A 27,224-nucleotide genomic window follows, 5' to 3' on the forward strand; every position below is an offset into this window, starting at 1 on the left:
GACACCAGGATACTAATAAAGAAAACTGCATTCAAGGCACATTTCATCTGGGTCTGATCCTGCAGTTTAATTGTATTTGAGAATTCACTTAGATAGAAGTCCAAGTAAATTCAATCTGCACAGTAAGCTTTGATTCCACCCCTCCCCCCAAAGATAATTTATTGGGGGAAATGGCAAAAAGAGCAGGGGAGGAGGTCTAAGGTTGACAAAAAAGTCCTTTGCTGATTTGATCATGAGGCTCAGAACAAGGTTTGCCACAGACTTCTTCGCATATTAATGGAAACCATGCCGACATACCACTTTATTCCACCCCCACATTCGCCTTCATACATTTCTTGTAGGTCAATTTAAAAGAATTAAGTCTTGTTCAGCTAAATGTCTGATGGCTGTTGCTAGTGGAAACAAAGTACGACAATCTGTGAGACTTGAACAACCAACAGCAATGAGTTATGTAAGAGCAGACTGAGTAAGCGAGGGCAATTCACCAGTTTTTCCTTATGATCTGAGACCAAAGGTGAAAGTAAGCCTGTATGGTCTGGTACGGCATACCGGCAAGGGCTGGTACACAGCTGACTGTACCGACAGGGGGCAGCTTCCCCAGGTCAGTAATTCAAAAGGGCCCCAGGCTCCCAGCAGCAGCTGGAGCCCCAGGCTCTTTAAATCACCGCCAGAGCCTCGGGGCTCCCGGGCCGCAACCACAGCTACCGCTACAATGGGGCTCTGTCAGTGAATTAAAGGGCCTGGGTTTCCCAGCCGCTGCTACTGCGGCGAGCCCCGGGCCCTTTAAATCGCCGACGGTGTCCTGGAGTAGCAGCATGGCTGGGAGCCCCAGGGCTCCGGCAGTGATTTAAAAAGCCCAGAGATTTAAAGGCCATGTCCCTTCCGGTTGAGCCCCCCAAAACCCTTTGCTCAGGACCCCGGCCCTGCATACTGCTAAGTCCCTTAAGTTACTTTCACCCCTGTCCTAGACATGTTACATGAAGTGATGTGTCTTATATTCTAAACCAGCAAATAAATGGTTAATTGAGTAAGTCATACAAGTTAATTACAATTCTGGGTGCTTACTCTGTTATCCTAGAAATACATGAAAACAGACAAGATGATGTTCTATTGTAACTAGTATTCTAGCTAGCATCTATTAAATTTGAAAGGTGTGCTAAGGACAAAGGATTAACTGTACTGTTTAAAAATTATATAGCATTCTCTGTTCAGCTGCTAGACAGCTCTATGGTTAGTACACATTAACATTAGCTGAAGAACAGCAAAGAATGTGACCTTTATAGTTCATTTCTGATTTATTAAGATAGCGTCAGAGTCCCCCACACCTTGCAGAAGAAATTTTCTGATACAGAAAAAAACACTGCTCATGCCACTGCCCTCTTTTAGCTGAACGTCTTTGCTTATGTTTTGGGACATAACCAACCAGGTCACCCAGAGGCTGAAGCCATGCTGCCCTCAACTAAACTCCCTCCTTGAAGACAGGAAAGGTTCAAGGTTGAGCTATAGCTCCAGTGATATAACCAGGCCTTCCAAGAAGAAGAGGAAAGTTAGAACTAGTTGTTTGTTACAAACATCAAGCAGAAAACTTGAATAGGGTACTTGGATGCTATCTTTACATCACAAAGGTGAAGAAAAATCCAGAACTACTTCCTTTGATTTTCTTAACAATAATTGCAAAGAGGATGTTTTCTAATTTGTTAAAACACATTGTGCCAGCTTAGTATACCAAGACTCCATCCCACACAAGGTATTTTGGATGGGATCATCCTCTTCCAGTGACAATACAGGGACAATTGCATGCCCGATTTACACTACCATAGAACTCCAACTTGAATTTTTCCTTGTAGTATTCTTTATCCAACACCTTGAAATACTACTGTTTACAGGTTTTAATTTATTACTTTAGACCAGAGCCCTGCAACTGGGATCCCACAGAACCTGCTGCCATAATAGCAGGAGCAGGTAAAAATGTGCTTTGTTGTGAGTGGGATTCAGTGGACAAAGTAAAAAAAATATTTAAAAAAAACAGACTGGTAATCTGTAGGAGAACAATCTCTGGTCAGTTGGTCATAAATAGAATTTCAGCAAAGTAAAGCAAGTTTTTCTTATTTAAATAAAGGTTTTAATACTTAAATTTAAGCAAGGGGTAAAAAGATTTGATGTCTATTATAACAGGAGTTAAAATATTTGTAACATGGCTTAGGCAAGATTTGTTTTATTGTTTTATTCTAAAAATTGCAAGGTGGATAAAAAATTATTTTAAAAAAATCAGATTTTTTAATTTAAAACTGATTTTTTCATAAAATGCTTTTTGAGGAAAACACCTATATAAAGATAAATTTTAATTACAACATCTTTGAGCTATAATGTACCTCATCATGGGATAGGGATTATAATTTCTGATTCTGTAGTATGAGACAATATATTCATGTAATGTTTAAGAAAAGTTTTTTAAATGAGTTCCAATACTTCACGGACTCAATCTTATCAGGTTCCAGGGGCTTCTGTACAAATTATTTAGGTTAATCTTTCTATCAACTCAGTAGGAATCAGTGCTCAGTCTAGAAGATACCATCAGAGATGCTTAGTTTCGCAGTTCTCAAATTGTGGATTTGTGTCTCCAGAGATAACATGCTTGTTAACAGCAAAAACGTTTTTAAATAAATGAATAAATAAATAAATAGAGGTGCGAAATAACAGACCTCAACCCTATTGTCCCTCTGAAAATTTGTGTACACAGAGTCAATCCCTTACCTCTCTTGCTCTCTAAAAATGAAAAGTTTCAAAAAGTTCAATGAATAGAAGATTGTTGGGGGCAGAATAGATCTGGACAACAAGAAGAAGTCTGGAGATAAATGTGAGAAGGGAGGGGCAGGCAGTGGAAACAAAAGTGAAACTGTTTGAGCAGCATATTCCAGAAGTCTTGAGGTCTTTCTGAGTGTAGCCTTCATTGATTTGAGATCTACCACACCATTCTCTCGCTAGAAGGGAAAACCTATAATGGCAGCAGGCCATAAGAGAAACCCAGTTTGGGAACATTTTAATGAAGTTCCTCTACCAGTGGGTAAGACAGGCATGCATGCAAAATGCAAACAGTTCAACAAAGAAATCTGGTTTCCCAAATGAAATATCATAAGAAGTGTTCCTTCGCAGGAGGAAGCTGCTTTGACGATGAAGGGAACATGTCTGAACAAGCAGGATCTCTCTTCGGGTTGGTAAATGTTTTTAGTTCATACTTCTTAAGGACAGCCTGTCTTCCTTCTGGACTATTCTTGAATTCTCATGTTTGAGCGAAAAATATAGTTGTTACTCTATGGTACTATCATTTCCGATGCAGTTGTGATGAAAAAATAAATAGCTGAAGTTGGCAGATCTTCCTTTTACAATTTCATCTTTAAAGTAGTACTGAGTGTCAGTGAATGCAATGACTAATACTAAACGAACAATATGGTAATAACTAACTGCATTGACTTATTTTGTTTAGGAGAATCTATCCTCAACATACAGGATTCTGAAGATTATCCACCTTCAAGATCACCATCATTTCCTATAGTTTCAGAGTTATCTGCCAATGGACATGTGTTTCAGTCATATCATGTATGTCACATAGCCACAGCATATCACCTGTAGCAAAAACAAAATAAAAAAAATCTGCATCATCCAGAGACAACCATAGATAAGTTTGTGATAAGAACCAGCAGATTACAAAAAGAGGTAATTGAGAAAAAATTGCCCGGTTTGTTTATGCAACAAACTCTCCTTTCTGTATGACTGAGAACGCACACTCCATTAACATGGTTCAGTCATTAAGACCAGGATACAGTCCACCCAACAGAGCAGATGTCGCAGGCAAATTGCTGGATAAAGTGTATGAAAGAGAAATTGAGCAGTGTTCAAAAGGTCTAGAGGGTGAAATTGTTAACCTGAGTCTTGATGAGTGTAGCAATGTCCACAATGATCCTGTTGTATGTGCTTAAGTGACAACAGAAGAAGCGAATGTCTTCCTTACAGAAACAATTGATATGTCAGGAAATGCACACACAGCAGAATACTTACAAGTAGCAGCAGTAAAAGCTATAACAAACTGTGGGGAAAAATTTCAAATGTCTAGTACGTAACTTGGTCACAGATAATGCTGAAAATTTATCCAAGATGAGATAAAATTATTTTGAAGAGAGTCCCAAGCTAACAACATACGGTTCCGGTGCTCATTTGATGCACCTCCTAGCCAAAGACTTCAGTGTTCCAGAAATAAAAGCTCACGTTGTTAAAATTGCAGAATACTTCCATAACAACCACTTTGCAGCAGCTGCTCTGAAAAAAGTGGGAGGAACCAAGCTAACTCTCCCACAAGACGTGCGATGAAACTCAGTAGTGGACAGTTTTGAGCACTATATCAACAACTGGCCTAATCAGATGACAGTTTGTGAACAAAATTGTGAAAAAATACATGGCACTGTAACAGCCAAAGTTCTCAACAGTGGGCTTAAGAGAAATGTTGAACACATGCTGAATACCCTGAAGCCTATTTCTGTAGCCTTGAACAAAATGCAGGGAAACAGCTGTTTTATTGCTAATGCTGTTGAAATTTGGAAGGAACTGAGTTAGATCTTAAAGAGAGAAATATGCAATGACAGAGTTAAATTACAAGCATTAAAAAAAACAAATGGGACAAGCACTATCTCCAGCTCATTTTCTTGCAAACATTCTCAATACTCAGTACAAGGGTCAAACTGCTGAAGAAGAGGAGTTGGCTATGACATGGACATCCAGCAATCATCCCTCCATAACACCAACTATAATAAACTTCAGAGCTAAGTGTGAACCATTCAAGAAATACGTGTTTGCTGATGACGTTTTAAAGGAAGTCACAGCAGTGAATTGGTGGAAGTCACTTAAGCACCTGGATTCAGAGACTGTTGAAGTGATCATCTCACTTAAAAGTAGCTTCTTCTGTGGGTGTAGAAAGAATATTTTCTTCCTTTGGACTAATTTATTCTAAATTGAGAAATCGTTTGGGACTTGAAAAAGCAGGAAAGCTTGTTCTTCTTTTCCAGATTATGAACAAACAGGAAAATGACGGTGAAGGTGAAGATGACTGGGTTAGCTGCACAAGCCAATATTTTAAGTTTCTCATGTTGACTTGGCTGACACAATCTATTTAATTTTTTTTTTAATATTTGATTTAACTATTTTAGTTAAACAATTTTTAACAAAAACAAACCTGATTTTAAAAAACTTGAATGTTTAACTAAATTCAAAAATTCATATAATTATATGTTTGCTGTTGAAGAAAAAAATACAGAATACATAACATTGTTTTAGTTAAATGAAACAATTTAAAATGTCTGACTGGTGATCTCCTCCTCCTAATACAGCATGGCAAGAAAATCCTCCAAATATTAACGAGTAACCTGTTGAATTGGAAATAGTTCACCTCCCAGTGACTTCATAAATATCTGCTTCAATTACCTTTGGTAAATGAGATAACCAAACAATCATTCATTTTCTTATATAGCTGTAAAACTAATCTGAAAAGTTTTCAAAATAAATCCCTTCAAAAATGTGTTGTGTGTACCTTCTATAAATGAAACCTACATCTATCTCTGAGTTGTGAAGGATATGTATTAAGGTTATAACAACCAACAAGAATGCACTTATGTAGAAAAAGCCGCTCTGAGCAGGGGGCTGGGAGCACCCCCACGACCCTAGCCCACACCCCCAGCCCTCTGCCCTGACCCCTGCACCCCCCCATGATCCCAGCCTCCTGCCCTGAACCCTGCATCCCCCCACAACCCCAGCCCTGACTCCAGCAACCCCCCACGCTCTGACTTCTGAACCCTCCTCACACACCCCCAGCTCCCTGCCCTGACTCCTGCACCCTCCACACATACCCAGCCCCCTGCCCTGACTCCTGCACCCTCCACACATGCCCAGCCCCACCACATCCCATGTTGTGACTCTTGCACCCCCCACATTCTCACCCTCACCCCAGCCCCAAACAGGAGCTCCTGCACCCCCCCCACATTCCTACCTGCACCCCCTTGCACCAAATGGGAGCGGCCCAGGTAAGTACTTCACACCCAAACCTCCTGCCTCAACCCTGAGTCCCCTCCCACATTCTAGCTCCTGGCCGGACCCTGAACCCCAACCTGCTCCTTCACCTCCAACTGTGCTCAGTGCGGGGGGGCGAGGGGGAAGAGTGGGCTAGAACCAGTGGTGAGCTGGAGCCAGTTCCCACTGGTTCACTAGAACCGGTTAAATTTAGAAGCCCTTTTAGAACCGCTTGTTCTGAGAGGGACAACCGATTCTAAAAGGGCTTCTAAATTTAACTGGCCAAAAGTGGCACCTTAGGCGCAGACTCCATGGGTGCTCCATCCCTGGAGCACCCAAGGGGAAAATTTGGTGGGTGCAGAGCACCCACCAGCATCTCCCTGCCCCACCCCACCCCCAGCTCACCTCCGCTCCGCCTCCTCCCCTGAATGCACCGCCCCGCTCTGCTTCACCACCCCGCCCAGGCTTCCCACGAATCAGTTGTTCATGCGGGAAGCCGAGGTGGGGTGAGAAGCAGGCAGCGGCTTCGCACTCAGGCCCAGGGAGGCGGAGGTGAGCTGGGGGGTGTGAGGAGGGCCACCCGCATCGCAGCAGGTAACCTGGGAGGGGGAGCGGCCCAGGGGAACCGCTCCTCGCCCCAGCTCACCTTCCCCACCCTAACCCTAAGTGTGAAGCCACCGCCTGCTTCTCAGCCCTCCCAGGCTTCCCGCCAAACAGCTGATTTGCGGGAAGCCCGGTGGGGAGGGGCAGAGAAGCAGAGCGGGGTGGTGTATTCAGGGGTGGATGCGGAGGTGAGCTGGGGCCGGGCACGGGGCCGGGAGATGCCGGTGGGTGCTCTGCCTAAGGCGGCACTTTTGATGTGATCAGTAGGGGGGAGTGGCCGTTCCCCCTGATCCCCCACTAGCAACGCTCCCACCCCTAGGAGCCAGAGGGACCTGCCAGATGCTTCCTGGGAGCTGCCCCAGGTAAGCACCTCCGGGACTCCCCACCTTGCCCCCCGGCAGGTCCCTCTGGCTCTTAGGGGTGGGGTGGGCACCCACTACAGTGGCCCACGAGACCTTCCTGCCCGGTTCTGGGGGCAGTCAGGGGAGGGGGTGAATGGGAGAGGAGTCCCGGGGGGCAGGGGTGTGCAACGACCCCCTCGTGGGGTGAGGAGGGAACCAGTTAAGATTTTGGCAGCTCATCACTGGCTACAACCAGGGAGAAGGTAGGTACCTATGTGGGCAGGGATGGGATCCCAGACCGGCAGCAGGCTGAGTGGGGCCGGCAGCTGGGACCCTCGCTGGCAGGAACTGGCAGACAGAACCCCAGGGGCAGGGAAATTTCTCTGAGCTTCACACAGCAGTTTCTTTGCTCTTGGTGTGTCTGTAGGAGAGGAAGCATTGAAAGAAAGAGGGAGCAGGGAGAGAAGTTATAGCAGAGGATACAGTACTTGGAGCAGGGTCTAGGAAGGGACCTAGATCTGTAGGTGATGAATGCAGTGGGATTGGGATTGGGATTGAACCAGCAGGACCTTTTAGGATAGGAAGGGAAAGAAAAAAAAGTGACAAACCACACAGAGAGGTGGACTCTTGAATGAATCCATATTCACCATTACAAGAACAAAGGTGGCAGCCTCCACAAAGCCCCGTAGAGGTGTTCTCCACAAATTCTGTGCAATAAATATTTAATAAGAGGGTATTTGCCAGGTAGCAAGTGGGACCTATGCTATGGATTGTTCTTTTTCTTGCGACCTGGCAGCATTACGCCTGGCGGTGGTCTGACTACATAATACGGGGCACCATGGTAACATCCAAATAGATATTCTAACTTTATGCTTGGATAGTCTTGTCACAGACAGTTTATGGGTGATCTAAACTTTATCTTTGGCTGGACTGCCAGTGCCTCAGTCTACAAAGCAGTCAGAACCTTCACATTGTGGTCAAGCAGTCAAAGCCTGAGAAAGCAGAAATGACAATAGGAGGTAGGCGGGAGGCTAAATGACATGAGTAGACAGATTGACAGGATACCTCAGAACAACAGGGAATTGAGAGAGATTTCGGAAGACAAAGGGGGAGGAAAATAAGAAAGACTGCAGACAACATTGTAAAGGAGGAGGAAGGGGTCAAAGAGTGAAAGAAAAGGGAACCCACACAGTGCAAGAAATGAAATACATAATCTATGGTAAGAATGAACACAAAAACAGTGAAGTGAGGTCAAACCAGGAAGCAAAAGATATGAAAAGCACAAGTTACATTCTAAGAGATTAGATAAATGGCTGACAGTAACACTGCCAGTTAAGTACAACTGTTATCATTTCCATTTGCAGAAGAGTGGTGCTGCAAGTATTCTTCACCTTGGCTTGCTGGTTTACTATCAGCCTGAACTGTTCTCAAGTCCTGCTTGCAGCATTCCTGCACACATCCTTAGTAGTTCAAAAACTACTTAGTTTTAAAAACTTAGTAGTTTTAAAAACCCAGCAATGCCAACTTTATAGGCAACGTAAATAACTTGGTGCATGCACAACCAATCAAATGCACAACACACAGATTGTTCAGAATGTAACAGCAACTCAGTGCTTGCTGAGTCAATAATACTAATTATTATTAGAAAATTAAAGATGAAGCTTCTAACCAGCAACTACACAACCACCTCTGACACAGGAGATTTTCTATAGAAAAACTGTAGTCAAAAGGAAAGGGGAAGATTCTCAGTCTGAATCTCTGCCTCAAAATGACAGGTTTCAGAGTAACAGCAGTGTTAGTCTGTATTCGCAAAAAGAAAAGGAGTACTTGTGGCACCTTAGAGACTAACCAATTTATTTGAGCATAAGCTTTCGTGAGCTACAGCTCACTTCATCGGGCATGAAGTGAGCTGTAGCTCACGAAAGCTCATGCTCAAATAAATTGGTTAGTCTCTAAGGTGCCACAAGTACTCCTTTTCTTTTTGCCTCAAAATGAAATTCTTAACAGAGGCCTTGATGGTCCTCCAGAAACCTCTACCCAGAAGCAAGAATTTTGTTTTACCTGCACTGAAAGTGAGTTTGCGTCAGTACAATCTGCTATTGTTCCAACCAGTCCACCAGAGCAGAGAATGAATTTGCACGGTACATCCATGCAGTGACAATAACCATATCAGTAACACAATGAGTGAACAGGCAGTATTAGGAAAAGAAGGACAGAACCAGAAACAAAAGGCAATACCTATGCTAAAAGAAAACCCCTTTATAATCAGAAAGATTTTTTAAAAAACAGTTCTTGCCTCTAACATCCTATTTTTGTTTCCTTGTTGGCACAGACCAAGCTTAGCTATGTAGAACATAGCTTTGTAAGAAAGCCCATCTGCTAGGCATGGTCTACACCAGCCAGAGAAGGAGAGATGAAACTGTTAGCACCTTCCTGGGAAGAACGATACAGAAACAGCACTGGACAGCACTACTGGTTAATGTAGACTGGTCAGGAAAACAAACACAAGGAAACAAACACTAGAATAAAAGGTGAAATCAGTGGATACATGAGAGGGAAAGAAAGAATTAAGGAAAATGGGGAACAGATAAAAATCACGAATTAAAAAAAAACTATGCAAATGTTCTTGTATATCCTTTACAGACATTTCCTACTCCCATCCATAGATATTTGCTGAATGTGAACTATAAGGAAAAAAAAGAAGAGTACTTGTGGCACCTTAGAGACCAACAAATTTATTTGAGCATAAGCTTTCAAGAACTACAGCTCACTTCATCATACCGTATTTTCCACTGCATGCGTCCGATGAAGTGAGCTGTAGCTCATGAAAGCTTAGGCTCAAATAAATTTGTTAGTCTCTAAGGTGCCACAAGTCCTCCTTTTCTTTTTGTGGATACAGACTAACACGGCTGCTACTCTGAAACTTGTCACATAGGGAAAAAGGGAACTAGAGTAGAAGGAGAACTGCAATTTTTATTTTTTTGAAGAGTGAAATGTATAGTTATACACTAAGGCATTGAATTTAGCAACGGTACTCACCCTAACAGATTCTAACCTTACCTATTGTTTTAGGTCCCCTGAAGTCACAGCATACGCTAGGCCATCAAAGCGGAACAGGAGCCATAACTGTGGGAGTTCTAGAACCAAGAAAGATAGCGGACCATGACTTCAGGGAACCCAGACCACCAAACAATAAATTTAGAAAAAAGTGAATTCCCTCTTTAGCCTGTTTAAAGCACTCAGCACATAGTTTTATATTTCATGTAGGGTCAGATGCCATTTCTAAATAGAAGAATGATGAAATACCCATTTATTTAGGTGATGCGGGATCAAGCCCTTAAAGAAAAAGTGGTAGGTCACTTTTAAATCTTCACAGTATTATTCTGTGCGTGTACTATAAAGTTACAGCTGAGCTAAATGTAAAAGTTCTGTCCCACAGAAAATTCCAATATTTCAACATTTCTTTCATCCTAAATGAGGACAAAGTTGAAATATCAAAATTTTCTAAATATATTGATTTGGAAATGACAAAATTTTTGATTGCAACAAAAAACTGACATCCCAAAATAGAAGCGTTCCCTTTTGATTTATTGAACTGCATTTTCCCATTGTAACACACCGCTTCATAAGAATTGTGGTTTGGGAGCCTGATGTCCCCCACTCTCCTCTATGAGTGAGATTTCCTGGTTGGACTACATATCCCATGATACACCAAACAGCTTGGTCAGAGGAGTCTCTGCACTGAATTATGGGAAATGTAGTCCTCCAGCCCATACCAGCAAACAGGGGCCTGAACTACAGCTCCCATGAGGCAACATACCACAATCAGGAAATAGAGTTTAATGAGGCACTGTTTTGAAACAAAATGTTTCATATCAGTTCAACAAAATAAAAAAAACTTCAATTCAGGTCAAACTGAGAAAATTGAAAAAATATTTTATTTTCCATCAGAATGGCATTCAAATGGAAAATTCAATTTCCAACCAGCTCTAGAAATGAAAATTTACGGGAAAGCTTAAGGATAAACCTGATTTGTTTTTTCAATAGGACATCTTTTTAAAATTCTGCAGGATTTTATTGTAAAATTATTTACTGTTTAATGTCTGCAGATATTCCCTCATGTTAAAAAATATTTTAAAAAGTGTTTATGTAGTTAGCCCAGAATAAAATCTTATACATGCCCCTGATGTCATCCAACCATAACTCCCCCACCAATGATCCAGAAAGCAAAATTTAGAAACATTCCTAGGAAAATCTGAGAAATTTTGTTTAATTTTTAGACAGACCTTTGTTGAAAAATTATTCACCACCAAATTTTGAATCTGACTCCTTGGTGCAGAAGACGGAAGGCTTTATTTTTCTAAGGCCCCAGATTATCTTTATGTAGCAATATTTTACATACTGTACATAACAAACCTGCTCTAGATAGATGAGTAGGAAGAAGTTGGGCAGCCGGATATATTTTGCCAAATGCTCGAGTTCTTTCAAACAAAATTTTAGAATAACTCTACGTAGCCATTCCCACGTCTACTAAAACTAGGCCATTTAATCTGATGCGAAATACGAAAGAGACTGAAGACCACCTCACTTAATAACAACACACATTCTTTATAAGCCTATGATTATAAAGTTCATGGAATACTTATATATCTTTCTGTAGTATTTACAATCCTTCCCAGTCCCCATGTGTGTACAAAATTTTTATGGAATAGAGATTTGTTTTGACAACATGGATCCTAATAGCACTCCAGGTAAAAAAAAAAAAAAAAAAGAGTAAGCGCAGGGCAGGGGAGAGAAGAAGAGAGAGAAAACAAGTCATTTATGGTATACACAAAGTATGAACAAATAATTAGGATAGGCCATATTCAACATTAAATGGAACAATACTGTGGGGAAAAGCTAGGAAACAAAGATTCTCTTATGCCTGATCTAAAAGAACCCTTAATACAGACTTCATACAGTCAAATTTTATTAAAGGGATGTTTTTGGCAAACAAGTTGCCTCAGTTCACTAAATATCTCGCATAGAAGTTGATATTTTCATACCTTACAGTGCAGAGACTAAAGGAAAGAATGCAAAATGCTTACAGTTTAGAGGTTCATTTATAACTTGCTGTAAATTAAATGAGACTGATCTATTGTATTTGTGATTTTTGTATTATTTCAAGATATGTCTAATCATTTCTGTCAAGCGCTATTAGAATGAATGGGTTTTAGTCAGAACTTTTGTAAACTGCATTTATAGAACGCCTCAGGAATGGCTAATGAAACATTAAAAACTGGAAGTGCAGCAAGGTAAAAGATTTCTCAATACACCCCTCTTCACAAGCCCAGCAATGGACCAGTCTCCACAGCATTCAGCTGAAATGAATGAATTATTGAAATGAAATGAGGCAATGAATTATTTCAATAATTGAGATCCGTACGTCAGGCATAAAACAATTTCCAGTAACAGACCTTTCAACCTGATATATTGTAGACAGCAAGAGTCCCAAACCCCATGTACTTTGTTTGTTCACTTTATAGCACAGTGTCCCAGTCTCATGGAAACCATGTGAAATACAGACACTAAAAACAATGCCCTCCACAACAGGAAAACAGGGTGCCAGGTGCCATTACATTTCAAACTGGCTTTTATATGTATAAAAGGGAAGTAAGCATCTTAATTCTACAGATGCAGAAATTGACTACAGAGAGTGAAAGGCCTTGCCCAAGACCACACAGCAAGTCACAGGCAGAGTCAGGATCAGAATCCAGGAACACCTCAGTCAATCCTGTCCAGGGTAGAAAGTGGCAAAAATGTTTTTTCTGTTGTGAATGGCAGTGACGGAGACTCTGAACAGGGGGCCAGCTCAGAGTGCACTAAATTTCAAACTCATTTTCATAAGTATAAAATATATGAAGATTTGAGGAGGAAGGAATGTAAATATAGAGAATTTGGAGCAGCCACAAGTTCAGCAAACACCTTTTGGGACAAGAGATTAAAGCCCTCCTTTGGTGATTCTTGCATCACTTCACTTGGTTAGAAGATCTACTTGTGACCTTCACTTTTTATGTTCACAATATCTCAAAATGGAAAGTTGCCATCTAAAAGCAGCTTTTTTGTTTAAGATTAAGGGCTTGAGCATTCAAGTTGGCTCCTTTGGCTCTTTACCAACTAGTTTGATGGCATTGAAGATGCTTTGTCAGCTGCTAGTAAAAAAAAAAAAAAGCAACACTGAAAATTTAATGTTTAGATTCTAGCAGCAGTTCTGTCCCTATTACATTTTTATACAGCACGAAGCCAAAAGGATAAGTCAGCTTTTGAGCATACTCCACACCATTTTGAAGAGTGCAGAATCTATTACCGTCCTGAAGACATCCATGAAATGAAAGGTTTGGCTTTTCACTAGGCTATTAGCATCTAACCAGTTTCCACCTCACTTCTGAAAAAGAAGATTCATGCCAAAGAATTAAGAAATGGCCTTCCGGACTGTAATTCTTTACGTACAGCCAGTTCTGAGTTCTGGATATGCCTTTTTTGGTCTCCAAGGGGACACAGCTTTTACTATTGCGAAGTAAAAACTGAGGAATGGGAGTGTCTGAGGACACAAATAAGAAGTAGTGAACAGTTATTTCAAGTTCTTGTTTTCTTAAGAGGCTGCATACAGTTTCAGTCTTTGTAATATCAAGTTGTGTCTTCCATGTGAGAACATGGATTTGTTAAACTTCTAAATTCATTAAGAATTCAGTGCTTTTTATTTTAAAATCTGTTACCTGTTAATGGCTTGATATTTTCATAAGCAAATCGGTAATGGAAAGTGTCATTGTAATTGAGCTTTAGAGGCCATTAGTGGTCTAATACATTTACCATTTGTGCCATACCTTGAATACCATCTCTTTAAGAGAAAGTGGTGCAATGATACAGAAGTATGAAGAATATTTTCTCTGGGTTTTCAGATAAAAGATTCACTAAGGATTTAATATTTTTGTAGTGACCAGTCTTCTATGCTCCTCAGAGTTATCTGCTAGTGTCAAACCTATGCCCTCTCTGGGCTTATTATGGTAACTATAAATGTGAACTAAAAGGCATTAGAAATTTAACGGATTCAGACACTTATTTTTGGTTTTAAAACTACTACACTTGCCTTGTTTGCACTATTCTTCCAGATTAATATTGTCCAGATGCTTATTTCTGCTCCAAATCCTTTACGACAGTGGTTTTCAACCTGTGGTCCACAGACCCCTTGGGGTCCGCAAACTATCTCTAAGACTTCCTAAGGGGTCTGCACCTCTATTTGAATTTTTTTTAGGGGTCCGCAAATGAGAAGTATTGAAAACCACTGTTTTACAACACTCAGCATTGCAAAAATATCGGAATTCCCTTGGCACAGCCATCTCCTGTGCCAACTGCTCCACCTCAGCATAGGAGCATATCACTGCCCCCACCTTTGTGCCCAACAGAGTTTGAATACAGGAGAATCTGGTCCCAAGTCTACTATAAAAAAAAGAGCTCAATTTGGCAATGTTTAGAATTTTGACTAGGCTCCTCCAAAAACAATGGAAAAGGTCAAAATCCTCAAAGATTTTCAAATTTACACTTTACTAAACACTGCACTCCCAAATGTTTTGGATCAAGCAGTTTTGTACTGAAGATTGTATTTTTTTTTTCAATCTCTATAAATCATTTGCTAGTAATATGTAGGAAAAGTCTCTTTTCAGGGCCACTTAATACAGTTTACAACAATAATTTGGCACAGTACCTGGAATGTGTCACTATTCCATATCCAATATACGATCACAGTAAAGCCCTATCTAGACTAAGAAAATAGGTAGCATTTTTTTTACATTAATATGTTTTAAAAGCCACTAGCATAGAGCTCCATAACTTTTAAAACACCTTCGCTGATTATGGTCAACACTGGTGGGAGCAGAAGGGTGACAGATTAACAAGCTAATCTATTAAACCTAGTGTTCACTAGTGGTTTTTTAAAACATGCTAACCAACACTTAAAAAAAAAAAAATCATAAATTTGCCTAGTCTAGGATTATAAATGCTAGCCAAAGCTACTAAAGCAAGATGAAGCAGCACTTCGATAGTACAAGAGAGCATCAGGGACTTTGCCGGGGGGGGGGGGGGGGGGGCGGGGGAGGAGTGCCATTATAGGAGTCTGTTTCAAATTTAAGGTATCAACGAATCCAATTCCTAACTCTTCTAAAGTGCATCTCAGTATAATTAGCACATTTACCTCCAAATGGTTTCAAAGGCAAGGACAGCAGTGAGACAGTCGTCATTTACTAAAGCAGAGTAAGTTTCTTACAGAATATTCTCTATCTAGATATCACAGTTTCCAATCACATGGTAACCCTGAAAGCAAAGACTATATCCATGTCTACACTACAAACTGGTTGATGCATACAGCTGCCAAAATAAAGTCTGTATATTATTCAAGCATGTGCCTACTTGGATCAGCACTGCATGTGCTCACTAGGAAAACTTGTGTCAAAGCAAGGTGCTGTGCCCCCAAGGTGGATATCCCAGTGTCCATTTAACTGTGCTTTACCAATATCAATGTTGGCTGGTCAGGAAAGATTCATGACCTCACATCTTTAAGAATAGTTGCAAGCATGGATATTCTGGTAAATTACCATCAGTGATACTGAAATGCCAATAGTGTTTCTGTGGGACCCAGCCAATCCTTGCTCTCCTGGATCTTGAAGAGACCACCTCCCTAGCATCAAGGAAAAATTCAACTACCAGCTCAGAAGATGCAAAATGATAGTTCAATGTGCTTTTGGTAAACTGAAGGGACGCTGGCGGTGTTTAGTCACTAGATTGGATCTCAATGAGAAAAATATCCCAATGATTGTTGCTACTTGTTAGGTCCTGCATAATATCTGTGAAGCAAAGGGGGGAAGCTGCCGCCATGGTGAAGGTGGAACAGGAGCAGCTGTCTGCTTACCTTGAACAGCCAGACACAAAGGCCATTACAAGAGTCCAATGTGGAGCTAAGCAGTTGAGGAAGACTTTGAAACAGCACATTAATGGGCAGCCATGGTAGTGTTCTGTGCTGTACTGTTCTCTGGACACTTATGAATTGTGTAGTGCTTGCCACACATTTATAGATATGACTGGGCATTTGCTTGAACCTATGAACTATGTTGTGCTTACTGTACATTAACAAGTCCTGTTTGTGTGAGTACCACTATGCATTCACCAGTGTGCTGTGTACTAAGATAATTGGTTCTCCAAAAATAAATAAATTTTATTGAGTGGGGAAAACTGCAGAAAAACAGTGTGCAGAACAGACCACAGGCAATGTAACACATTTTAACAAATTAACAGAATGGAATTTTTAAATTGGAAAGGAAGTAAACATTTGTCCATTTCAGTGCACAAATGTAGTCTGTTGTGGATACACATACACCAACCATGGTTCTCACAGGTCAGCGCATGCCAAGGAGTGGTTTTCCTTGCTGTCTTCTGGCATCGAATGGTAGGGGGTAAAGACGTAGACTGCGATGCCACGACTATAACAAGGTACAAAAAAAAAAAACCCCCAAAAAAACCCTGAACTAGGTAAGTTCATGCAGGATAGGTCCATTAGTGGCTATTAGCCACAATGGGCAGGGATGGTGTCCCTAGCCTCTGTTTTCCAGAAGCTGGGAATGGGTGACAGGGGATGGATCATTTGATGATTACCTGCTTGGTTCATTCCCTCTGGGGCACCTGGCTTTGGCCACTGTTGGAAAGCAGGATACTAGGGTTGATGGACCTTTGGTCTGACCCAGTATGGTCATTCTTATGTGGTATGTTGGGGGCTGTAGGGAGCAGCAACCATGCATTTTTTCAAGAACAGCAAAGGCTGGAGAATCTAGGCTTTTTGGACCTGTAGGTCAATCAAGGTCTGCAGCATTTGGGTTTGATGCCTGAGAAGACCCATTAGGTCATGGCGCATTTCCCGCTCCTTTTCCTGCTTCTGTCTGCTTTTTTCTTCTCCATGCTGACTGCCATATTGACCCTCCAAGCCCTTTGTTCACAATTCCAATACAGCACTAGCTTGCAGGATCTTGCTGAACATGTCCTCCCTAATCCTCTTCCTCCTCCTCATCAAGATCAGGTGTTCTGCAGGTGCAGAGATCACACCCCTAAAGGCTGCCACACCAGAAGCTGTTGACTAAAAAACAGATGTACCATTGGATTCACAGTCACAACGGAAAGGGAAAGATCAGTTTCAAAACTGCCTTCCTCTTAGTCCCATAAACACTTTTAGTAAGAAATGCTTGCTGACACTTCAGCTTTGGAGCACCTAAGCACAGCACCACTCCAGTGAGTATGGCCCAGCCATGATGAGTATGGCCTCCAGGGGTGAGGTGGGGAAGGCTGTTCTGTTGAAAGAAAATTTCAGTCCCTATTCCATTGGTATGGGTATGAGTATATAGGCAAGTGGCAGACACCACCAGTTTGGTCAGCAATGAACCCTTTCTACACACTTCACTTGAATGCTTATGTCTACTTTAAGATGAATTATGATGTGGAGCTGTCAAGTGGTGCTATCATCATAGAAACAGGGATGAACAATGACCACTTTGAAACATTTGCATTAATGTTAGTTTAATGACATCAAATTGGATTTCTTGGTGACTGCAAAGCATCACAGCAACAATCTAAAGGGTAAAACAAAAATCTAGTAATACATTTGTACAGATATCATTAAAATGTAATAGCAGTTGAGACATTTCTAGTCAACCCTTGTCATCTTGTTCATCATGATCTTTGTCAAGAGAGTGTGGGGGTTACCATAGTCACTGCCTCGGCACGTAGAGTTTTGTGCAGAGAAGATTATTCTGACTACAGAAGATTGTGCAGCAACCCCTACTGCTCCAGGCACAAATAAAGTCTCGTAGAAGCTCAGATGTCATTGAGCCCTTGAAGAATACAGGAAGTAGATCATCATCCATATGGATCACCATTTCAACATGGATGGATCAAATATCTTGTCCCCCTATGTATGAAGGCATCCAAATCTTTGTTTGCCAAGATGCGTTTTTGACATGCTCTTCAAAACTGTCATCACATGGTGAGAATTTGGGCAGTGACTTGTCATTTTTGAATGGATAGAATTTTAGAAGTAATTCAGGTTTCTGTGGCTCTCCTTTTCTCTCTGGTCATACAGCACGGCTATCAACTTCCTTGCTGCAGAAATTGCAAACTTGTCCATCACTCTCTCCCAATTTGAGAAGATCTCTAAGTGGTATGCTCCTGTTGTTTTGACAACATTAAAACAGATTTTTGCCCCCCCAATACCAAATAGGGATGATGGAGTCACATCCTGTTAATGTGTAGACAGTAAGAAGTAAGTTCCAGAAGTCAGGAGTGAGTGCATACTAATTGCATGCACAGATATAAAGCAATACTTGTCAGTTATGCAGATAATGGTACCTGTTTCAATCCATGTTATCTCTGTGTTTTCTTTTGGAAAGCAATGAACAGTATGGACCAAAACAACCAACTATGGGTCCTGTGTCACCAAAAGACTCAAAATCCATATTGGCACATACAGCATGCAAAAACATTCTTGTGTCCGCTTCTCCGTGAGTACTGTACAAGTCTTGGGCTTCAACACCTCTACTGTTGATGGACTTGGCTACTTCATCATTGGAAATGCCTCCAGCAAGGAGTGTTTGTATTGCTCCTACACTTGTGCATTTTGAACCATATAGTCAGAGAAATTTTAAAAGTGACTGCTTTTTGGATGCCATGTTTAGAAACATTTTCCATGGGTGAACATGGCATCCAATAATCACCTGGTCTTTCTTGCATCCAATCTTAGATCCTGTCTGGCACTGTCTTTCTGCAGTTTTCACAGAGTTACTGTTATCACATCCAGCAAAGACTTTGATTATGGAAATTAGCTTTGTCAAATCCTTTTAGAACCAGTCTTAAGTACTGTGACCCAGTGCCTGGAACGGACCACACTGAGAATGCCACCTCAAGGCAGACTGCAAGAAACAGGGCAGATAATCCTCAAAAACTCACCAAACCAGTAGAAAAAGAGCTTCTGTGGCACCACACTGGTTAACAAGAAGCCTAGCACAGTCCCCTTTAGGCATTCCAGTCCTTGGCTCCCAGACAGACATATCTAATATAGTGAGAGGTTACTAAAAACCCAGTTCACCTTATGTGAGGTTCTACTAATCACAAAGGATCAGACATATACCCCCAGGTCAATATATGCATCTCAGATCTCACCCAAATATCATGCTGTCAGTCAATCCTTAGTAAACTAACTGTTTATTAATAAAATAAGTTATAAATGGTTAATCGATCATATACAAACAAATGATTGCAAAGTCCTTATTAGGTTTGTAGCAGTAATGGAATAGACTGCTGGCTTGCAAAAGTCTCTCTTGTAACTTCCAGAAGATTGGAAGGTCCTCAGTCCATTGTTCAAAATACTCCTTTTAGTTGTAAACCCACAGTCCAGAGAACTGGAGCAGGAATGAGGCAAAACAGAGGTGTCTCAGGGATCTTTTATATCCTCTGCCATGAGCACTGAAATTTACTGTCCCAAACAAAGCCATAGGCCCTCTGTATGGAAAGTTACTGATCCAAGATGGAGTCCAGGGTCAAATGCCTAGGGTAACCATATTTCCCAAAAGGGAACACAGGACACTGCCTGCCCCCCCCTCCATCTGCCCCCTCCGGCATGGGGCTGTCCCTAACCCTATGCCGCCCTTCCCCTCTTCCCCCCGCTCCCGCCCAGGCTGGCATTAGCTGCTGGACCAAGCCCTCCCATGCAATGCCGGCCTGAGTCGCTTGTCCCCCTGCCCATATGGGGCCAACCCATGCAACTCATCTCACACCACTGACCCACACAAACCCACATGGGGCCAGCCCAAGCCACTCGACTGAGCTGCCTGCCATGCGCAGTTGGGGAGGGGCAAGCATCAAGACCTCCCTCCCCGCACATTCCTCCATCTCAATTTTTGGGGCTAAATAGCATTTATCCCATTTGCTTTTGCCAACTAATGCAAGAGCAAATGGGACAAATTTTTGCCCAGTTTTGCCAAAAAAGTCAGGATGACTGGGACAGGGCTTAAAAAAGGGATGGTCTCGGACAAAACAAGACATCTTGTTGCCCTACACATGCCCACATCACATACTCACTTGTTTTGCTGAACTACAGGGGTGGCTATTGGCTCCTTGCTGTCTGAAACATCCTCAGGAAGAGCTGTCTGGACAGGATGAGTTTCTTTAATGGCCCATTGTGAAAGTGAAGTGTCCTTAATGGGCCATCAACATATAGCTGTCTAGCCCTCATGTAAATTCTATCTGGGGGTGTCACCCAGGAACAAAACACGTTTGAGATAAAAATCATAGCCAATATTCATAACTTTAGATACAAAGATACATGAATTTAACCAGGATAATTATACTTGATAGACTAACTTTTCCATTGAGAGGATTGTAGAGTATCTTCATGAAACTTTCACTGAGATCTTTCAGGAGGATAACAGCCACAGGTAAATAAAGAGCTCTGCAGGCCAGCTGCCCCCTGACCCCTCACCTAAGCCAACAAAGCAATGAAAAGATGTTGACTCTACCTTTGGTTTGTTGTACCTCTACCTATTCTCATATGAGAGAAACAATAAAAAGCCAACTCCTTTGTCTTGTTAAGTTGGATATGGGCCAGATGCCATGTTTATATTTAAATATTGTGAAGAAAAATGCATGCACATATTTACCTGAGTTCCCTTCCCTTTCATCATATTTATCTGCCCTTGCCTAACATGGACTCCACCACGGTCTAGCCAGTCCCAACAAGCCCCAGCTTATGGCATAGCTGGAGACCCCTGTTGCTTTTCCCTCCTCCTCAGCAGGGCATCACCAGATTGATCGTTGGTGTCCCTGACCTTGTAGTCTCCCCAGCAGAATTCCTGCACTTTCATTCAGCACTGCTGCTGATCCCTGTCATACCCCTTTGACTGTATCCCCCATGCAAACTGTTTGTAGATGTCCAGGTTTCTTTGGCTGGTCCACAGCTGTGCTTGCACAGCCTCTTCTCCCCACAGGCTCAGGAAATCCAGTCCTCCTCTCCACTCAAGACAGGACTGCATCTACAGTGTGGAACTGGCATGGACAGCGGGCAGCTACAAACAAGGGCGAGCTGCTACGTGTGCTTACCAAGGTGGACAATTAGGAAACGGCATTTCAAAACTATGTGGGGAGTTTTAAAAGGGATGAGGTGTGGTTTCCAGTCTGTGACCCCTGGGCAGTGGAGTTTCACAATTGTGACCAGAGCCGTCACTATCATAGGGAATGGGTCATTGTGGAACAGCTGCTGTAGGGCTGTTAAGGTTGACACAGCTGACACAGTCTCTATACTTGTACTGCATTGACCTCAGTATGTTGCCCTGGCTCCATTTACTGTTCACGGAGGTGGCTTTACTGCATGGCTGTAACAGTGTGCTTACATCTGCCAGAAAGAAATTTGAGTGTAAATATGCACAAATAGGTTGATGTAAATTGCCTTTTGTCAACCTGACTTTGTAGCGTGCACCAGGCCTAAGAAGTTTGAGATAGGAGATGCCAGATGTATACGAGACTTAATTCATAATCTTTCAATTTGCCTTTGTTAGTCCTTGTGAACATGCAAGTACACTATGTCCACTGGATCCCCTCTTATCCACATGCTGAGAATTCTTTGAGGGTGTCAATAAGATTGGTGAGGCATGACTTCCCTTTACAAAAGGGAAAGTTTACTCTTCCCCAACAAATCATGTTCATCTATGCATCTGATAATTCTGTTCTTTACAGCAGTTTCTGCCAATTTGTCTGGTACTGACATTAAACTCACCAGCCTGTAATTGCCAGGATCACCTCTAGAGTCCTTTTTAAAATCAGAGTTACATTAGTTAACTTCCAGTCATCTGATACAGTGGCTTCTTTCAGGGATAGTACAGTACAGATAGTAGTTGTGAAATTTCATATTTGAGTTCCATCAGAACTCAAGTGAATACTGTCTGGTCTTTGTGACTTATTACTGCTTAATTTATCAGTTTGCTCTAAATCATCTTCTATTGACACATCAACATGGGACAGTACTTCAGACAACTCCAAAAAGGATAGCTCTGATGTGGCTATCTCCCCCACATCCTCTGCAGTAAAGACGGATGGAAAGAATTCATTTAGCTTTCTCTGCAATGGCCATGTCTTCCTTGAGTGCTTATTTAACACCCTGGTCATCTAGTGGACTCACTTTCTCTTTGGCAGGCGTCCTGCTTCTGGTGTACTTTTAAAAATTGTTAGTTTTTGCATCTTTAGAAAGTTGTTTCTCAAATTCTCTCTTGACCTATCTTACTATACTTACACACTTGACTTGTCAAAGTTCATTCACCTTCCTATTATCTTCACTAGGATTTGACTTCCAAATTTTAAAGGATGCCTTTTTGCCTTTAACTGCCTCCATCACTTTGCTATGTAGCCATGGTGGCATTCTTTTGGTTCTGCTATTGTCCTTTCTAATTTGGCATACACATTTAATGTGACGCTCTATTACTATATTTTTTAATAGTTTCCATGCTGCTTTCAGGCATTTAGCCTTTGTGACCCTTTTAATTTATATCTAACATACGTCCTGATTTTTCTGTAGTTCCTCTTCTTAAAGTTAAATGTTATTGTGCTACTGGTTTTCGGTATTAAAAATAACACCCTTGTAAGGGAATAATTACATTACAGTCAGTATTACCAAGAAGTTCAACTATAGTTACCTCTTGAACAAGATCCTGTGTGCCACTTGGGACTAAATTAAGAACTGTCTCTCCCCTTGTGGGCTCCAGAATAAGCTACTCCAAGAAGCAGCTTGAACTTTTAAGAATTTTTGTTACACAAAGTTATGCCTTATATACTGCATTCTGAAAAGTTCATTACCTACTACAGTACAAAAAAAATATCTTTGTCTTGGTAATCTCCTTTCAACTATCATTTAGGTTACGTATTCACTGCATAGTTAATGCAGGCTCTTACCTGGCTGTTAGCCAAACCTCCCCTACCATTTACATAGGAAAAAACTCATCCAGATTCACTTTAAGCCTGAACTAGTTTACCTAGGGGGATTTAGCTTAAAAGCAAAGCCAGGGCTGTAATTTGGGATGGAACTCGTTCCTTTTGTAGGAAGGACACAAGCAAAAATAGCTAATAGTCCTCTAATTGCCTTCCCACAATTCCCTGAAAATTTCCAGTTTTCATAGGAAAAAGTGAGGGATCTGGTCTCCAGAATGAGGGTCTAGGAAACAATGGATTGGTTTTAATGCTTGATGTAGAAGATATCCCCCCTTCTGTCAGAAAAGTGAATATCACTGAGGGAGCTGTGTTTGGTTGAGTTACCAACTAAGCAGCATTATTTGCTGAGCACCATCAGGAATTAAAATTGATGAATAAGTTAAAATATTACCAAAAAAACAATGACTTGTGGACAATACAGAGTCCAATCTCTGTACAGTGAAGTCTTGTGTAGACAATGCCTCAGCATCCAACACCAAGCCCCTTTGCATATTTTACATTTGCCCTCAAACGGGTAGCAAGTAACACTGCCTGGACAAAAGGAGAACTCACCAAGAATTAAACTTAACCTTTCAAGTTCACACTTTAAAGAGAAAATTTTTTGCGCTATATGAAATGGAGTGCCTTAAAAGGGTATAATCCTGAAGATATTCCAGAGTTGTATTTTATGGGTAGACTGCATAATCTATAGACTATTTGTGCTATTCATCTTCCATTAATCTGGAAGTAGGCTTTTGTTAATACCAAAAAAGTCATAAAAAGGCTGTTTCATCATCACCACCCATGTTACATGGGCAATGTTGTTAATCAGGAACCCCACTAAGTTTCTGAATTTAGATATAAGTTATTAGGTCACCAATATTGCTGCTTGCAAAAGCCAGGCATTCCCATTTTGAAGTGTAATCCACAATCCCTTTAAATTGAATGAGCATTCCCATTTATTTCAATGGGACTATAAACACTGCAAGGAGGATTAGGCCTTTATCTTGTATTTGTAAATACTGACAGTAACAGCAAATAAAACCTTTACCACAACAGTTGTGTTCAATTAACTATGCTAATACTATGGATCCTTATATGTAATTTACATAACATTTCTATGTGATCAAATCTGCACTTCTATAACCAGTGTAATATACAAACTAAGGAGTATAAAGTTCATTCATTCTGTAATCACTCTGAAGTGATTAGAAACTGACTACAGGTGTTTGTCTTAGACTATTCCAGTACCCTTTCACTGCTTATTTAACTCTGGTCTAAACAGGAAAGGGATTGTTATGCAAATAGCAACATAAGGTTATCTCCATCCATCACCACCTGAACTAGGGCTAAAATGTTAATAAACCAGTTATGAGAGTCGGTTCCAAGACTGTCTAAAGCCTGTTTGGCCTGCACCCATGCTGACCTAAACTATGGTTAGTCTGAATTAATTTGAATCCTCAGTATATATACACTATTTAAAATCATTTGAAGTACCATTGTTTTAGCATTTAGTAAATGAGTCCAAAAAGCAAGTTAACTAGTGGGAGCCCACTTGCCTTTTCTGCATAAACCCAAATAAACTGGTGCCATCAAGGATTTTCACTTTATTTCCCACCATATTATAAGGATGGAGACTCAGATGGTGAAACATGTATCATCATAAAACTATAGGATTAGAAGGGACTGCAAAGATCATCCAATCTAACCCCTACCAAGATGCAGCATTTGTGGTATCAAAGCCATCCAAGACAAGAGGCTACCCAGCCTCTTTTTGAAAACCTCCATTGGAGGAGATTCCATGACTTCCCTAAATTTGTTCCATTGTTTTACTGTTCTTACAGTTAGATGTTTTTCCTGAGATTTAATCTAAATCTGCTATCATGTAGTTTGAACCCATTGCCCCTTGTCCCGCCCTCTGTGGCGAGAAATCATTTTTCTGCATCTTTTTATAGCGGTCTTCAACTAGTTAAAAGTCTGCCATCATGTCCCCCCTTAATATCCTCTTTTCCAAACTAAACACGCCCACTCCCTTAAGCCTTTGCTCATATGGTTTGCATTCCATCCTATCCCTTTGATTGTCTTTGAATATAGTGGTTATTTGAGAAGAAGCAAGCTATGCTAAATTTGTCAGGTAGCAGGACAGGTTGATAACATGTCCACAGCTGAGAAAATTTGTAACTGAACTTGTTCTCAAAAAACACTGGCCCATTTACAACAGAAATACTAGAGGCAATACAGGAAACTCAGCTACCCCTAGCTACCCCCTAGGACTGATACATGCTCTTCTTAGCTGCTGAAAGAGCAAAGCATATGTGGGACCACTACTCTGAAAGTCTGTTTTGAGGAAGGACACCTACTAGCCACCCTAAAGCATGCAAATGTCCAGCCTATATTTAAACCACTGCTTGACATAGCCAGACTTTTAAGCTACCACATGGTGTCTAATTTCCCACTTCCAGGAAAGTTATGCAAGATAATGAAGACAGAATAGACTACTCTGAATGAGGACTTCACTCATGGACAAGAGCCATAAACATCCATATGTATGCTGCCAGATCTCTGCAGTATTCAGTACAATCATAGAACACTGTCCTGTCTTAGAGGAACACCAGGGACAATGCAGCTGTTAGAGATGGAGTAATTCTAGCAGTACAAAAGCATCAACCAGCTCTACATCCATGGCAAACACAGCCATTTTTCAGTCATCAATACTAAAGCTACATCAGCATCTGAATGAATAGCAGCTGATTGAAGCTAAATCCACATAAACTGAGATACTTGAGAGCCTGTTACTACCTAGCATAATGACAGGTTTCAGAGTAACAGCCGTGTTAGTCTGTATTCGCAAAAAGAAAAGGAGTACTTGTGGCACCTTAGAGACTAACCAATTTGAGCATGAGCTTTCGTGAGCTACAGCTCACTTCATCGGATGCATCCGATGAAGTGAACTGTAGCTCACGAAAGCTCATGCTCAAATAAATTGGTTAGTCTCTAAGGTGCCACAAGTACTCCTTTTCTTGTTACTACCTACTATCACCACAACAGAGGGAGACTGCCCTGTTAGCTTCACAGTCCTTTATCTTAGGATCTTTCTGGATTCCTCACTGCTAATGAATACTCCTCCTCATCTCTCCCTCCTCAAGATACCTGTAGGTGGCAAGAACTTTTTGCAGCTGTACAAGGAGACTGCCCCTATTTGGACTTGTCCACAGTGATTTACTCATTTGTATCTTCAGGGTTGACTATTACAATGCATTATACCTTGAAATGAAACCTCTTACCTCAGAGGTTTAACTGGTTCAGAATACAGTGCCCTGTTTACTCCGTGGCCCAATAAGATTTTTCAAACATTCCACACTTTACACTGGCTCCCACGCTCACACTGAGTGAAGATTTCAATTCCATTTCAAAGCCCTCAGTACAATTCGCCCAGGATACCTCAGAAAATGCGTCACGTTTCATAGTCTCCCATAGCAATTACAGTTCTCTGGAACAATAAGAATGTCAAAGGTCATGTCAACAAGTGTCAAATATTTATAAGGAACAGAACATCACGACTGCGGAACCCCTTGGATAAGTAAATAAATAACAGAGTGAAGTAACGGCCACTTCAACTTCACTTAACTTAAATAACTCTTCTACACAAAAAGAAGAGGAGTACTTGTGGCACCTTAGAGACTAACAAATTTATTTGAGCATAAGCTTTTGTGAGCTACAGCTCATGGCTACTCTGAAACCTCTCCTACACAAGGAAGAGGAGGGATGGCTATCCTTACACACTTATGTGCTAGATGACTAAGGCACTGCACAGATACTGTAGTGATGGGTAGAATATAAACTGGTAGCTAGAACGTACTGACAAAACTATGATTAAAAATGACGCTCTGAACTTACCCAGTGCTTTTCACCCATAGAGCTCAGAACACTTTACAGATTAGGGTAACTAAAGCAGAGAAGTTCAGCTAAGCTTTAAAGATGACCCACAAAGGAAGAAAACAGGTAGGCTTCTGCCCTTTTTGCTTCTTTGTGTAACAAAGCCTGACATACAGCAGTAGTTAAAAAACAGGCAACGTGTTAGCATAATCTTAGAATTCTGATTTATTGTTTAAATCAATGGCATCCCCTTCATCTGGTTTTCAGTCCAGGTCACCTTATCTCAGAATGAATGTAGCAGAAAGAATCCAAACATGAGTGAATAAC

General features: G+C 41.2%; 1 protein-coding gene across 4 annotated transcripts in view; it reads right to left on the reverse strand.

The window, feature by feature from the left end:
* CSNK1G1 (casein kinase 1 gamma 1) overlaps positions 1–27,224 on the reverse strand; it is a 260,942-nt gene that overhangs the window by 210,616 nt on the left and 23,102 nt on the right. For 3 of the 4 annotated variants that reach the window (XM_084640922.1, XM_084640920.1, XM_084640918.1), the window contains exon 2: positions 10,059–10,135. The exons of the other annotated variant lie outside the window; for it this stretch is intronic. The gene's annotated coding sequence lies outside the window, so the exon portion shown is untranslated. The remainder of the gene's footprint in view (positions 1–10,058; positions 10,136–27,224) is intronic. 4 annotated transcript variants of the gene reach the window in all.

This window comes from Lepidochelys olivacea, assembly GCF_965140295.1.
Source record: "Lepidochelys olivacea isolate rLepOli2 genome assembly, chromosome: 10".
Lineage (NCBI taxonomy): Eukaryota > Metazoa > Chordata > Testudines > Cheloniidae > Lepidochelys > Lepidochelys olivacea.